This window comes from Trachymyrmex cornetzi, unplaced genomic scaffold (genome assembly GCF_001594075.2).
Source record: "Trachymyrmex cornetzi isolate Tcor2-1 unplaced genomic scaffold, Tcor1.1 scaffold144, whole genome shotgun sequence".
Classification (NCBI taxonomy): domain Eukaryota; kingdom Metazoa; phylum Arthropoda; class Insecta; order Hymenoptera; family Formicidae; genus Trachymyrmex; species Trachymyrmex cornetzi.
In genome coordinates this window covers 28,869-31,889 of record NW_017296027.1, presented here as the reverse complement: position 1 = coordinate 31,889, position 3,021 = coordinate 28,869, and positions in this window count along the sequence as shown.

Genomic DNA, 3,021 nt, shown 5'->3' with positions numbered 1-3,021 from the left:
TGAATATTTTGTACACCTACTGGATTATCAGGATCATCTTGAGACGTATTCTGTTTTTCTAAGTCATCGAGATATTGTTGAAGTAATTGCTTCGCAGTTTCCAATGCATTTTTCAATTCCTCTGATTTTTCATGATACTCCAATGCTTTTTCAAGATATAATTCGTCATTGCGAAATGATTCTGCATAAGTATCATATCCATTTTTAAGATCTTGTATTTTCCGCCATGATTTAAACATAAGAAGTAATGAAAAGAAATAATTTTCTTGTTGCGTATTGACATCATATCTATAGTGATTGATAAGACATTCACGTTGTCGCCGTTTCAAATAATAACCGTTACTCATTTTATAATATATAATTTTTTTACTGGTTGGTTTGATTTTCGTTACGTCATGCCACTGTACAAATTCATATAAAGACATCGTTTCAAGTTCTTCCGGTCTATTTGGATAATGATTATCTATTACAGATGGACAAAATATGTCAGTAGAATCTCCATCAAGAACTTCAATTTCTTTATAACTTGACTTTTCTATATCGTATCTGATTAACATCTAACCACTTAACAGTTGTGTTTCTATCAGTTCCATATACAGGAATACCTAACAATGTATCAGCTGCTTCAAGAGCTCCACATTCTCTATTATTAGTGAGTCGCAAAGCAATATTCCAAAGATAGCTCGCCAATGATTTGTTCTTATTATTTATGCTATTAAGAACACTATCAGATAATTCACATTTTGCTACTTTATTCACATACTTAGTAACATAATACGTAAGCAACCTTGTATTGTCACCAATAAATTGTATATCCATATTTCCTTCCTAAACAGTAAGTATAATGCGATTATAATCATTTATATTCTGTTCATCATCTGTTTGTGGAAGGTCATAAAGTCTACTTTTATATTTCAATTGTTTTCTACCTGCTATCGAACTTACAACATCTCTCAAAATCAATGTGTCGGTAGAAGGACGAGGAAAATCAAAACGACGACATACAACGATAAACTTTACGACTTTTTTTCTTAGAACGAAGACAATAGTCATTATGTATATGTCGTTAATGCGTATTGACTCGCCTATATAATGTTGGTGAAGATATTTCGTTCGGTAATTCACACGTTATATGTTTTGTAAAATAAATTTAGAAACTTCTTCCGCAGGAGATTTACTAAGAATTGGCGCATTTTTAATCCACACTAATAGATGAAGATGTTGTACACCTCTACCTTGATATTCTCGTCACCAGAAGTAATGTATTACTTCTCCAATTGGATGATCTTTGGAACAAATAAAATCAAGCTTCGCCTGAAACTTATTATCGAGAAATCTCGATGTTGATGCAGGATCTCTAGCAATAAGAACACTAGTAGATAAAGAGGAATTATTAGACCATCCATTTACTTGACGAATATATTCACCTAAGTCATCCCACAACCATTCATTAGGACTCAATGTTATAAAAAATGTCGCAGATCCGTAATGTTGTATCATACACTCTAAATCACTTCTTGGACTACGCCAATATTGTTCTGTATTTCTTAGAGTGGAAAAAATTGTATTCAAATCCGATTCTAATAATTCTTTATGCAATGCTTCTAAATATTCTTTAACCGTATAACGGTCCCGCAATTTAGTTACATTCAATTTATGGTAAATTATGGTAAATACCACGACTTAATTGACGCATATTCGCATTATTTAACAAATAAAAGTTGATTTAACAAAAATAAGTATTGTTGATTTAATTTGTATTGCGAATGTTTAGATTTCAAACGACATTTAATAAATACATGGTCATGAAGTTTAACCGGCCTAGTTTCATGTTGTCCATTAGTACCAAAAGGATACAAGTCTGGGAAACACAATAGATCTAAATCTTTTTCACGGTTATCCAAAGGCAATGCCTGAATTTTTAACATTTGGTATAAAGTGGTATCATTCTTATATGACTTTTTTTCATATAAAGGGTAAATATTGATCATAATAACTATCATCACTCTCATCAATCTGAGTTAACATAGCCTGACACTTATCGTTTAAGATTGCTGCGTTATTTTCTGTTTCTTGTATTTCAATTTTTGGGCACAATTCGTGATTGTCATGCAAAACAGATTCTTTATCATTTTCTATGTCTTGTATTACAAATTCCGGATTATTTAGTTCTTTCAAATGTAATTTATCAGTAGTATTTGGCAATATAATATGTTCATAAAAAGGATTGTTACGTTTCAACCATATTAAGGGGATGCTGTTATTTTTTTTTATCTACCATGTCTTCCCAAATAATTTTGGAATTTGTCGGAACACCTCTAACTAAAATAATTTTATGATTTTTATTTATTGGATCGGTACTTTTACACAATTTGTTCAATGTTTCTTGTAGAGGAAGTGGTAAATGAAATGTTCTACCTTTTGCTTTTTGTACCATTTGCCTTGGGGCAATTTTTTATTAATAACAATTCCCATTTTAACAATAGTTTGAAATGCCTTAGCTCTTTATATAAGCATTTTTTCGTATTGTTTAAGAGATGCTGTTTCATCGGGTACATTATGTGTAAATAGATTATTCAAAACACTATATACAGGCAAAGCTCTATCACGAAATTTTCGTTGGCAGTAATCACAGATATATTCTGGTTGAATATCATGCTTTTTTATATACGCCATTAAGTCTTTTATAAATGGAGATTCAGCCATTCGTACTTTAAACTTATTAAATTGAGACACATTTTTTTTTATAACAAAGTCTCTCACACGATACACAAACATATCGAGGTGTATCCATGCAACGTTTAGTATAAGCCTTAAATGCATTCTTAAATTCAGAAAAAATTTCTTTCTCCCCGAGCAGAAATTATGGTTAGGCTTTGACAGGGACCTAATGAGCATACCCTGACACCTGATCAGGGGCTTATCAGGTAACCCTAGTTAGGTCCTGACGGTAAATGTAACGTCGAGAATTAAAACTGCCTGATCATGTTTTCTTTATCAGGGCCTGATGACTGCCCCTTG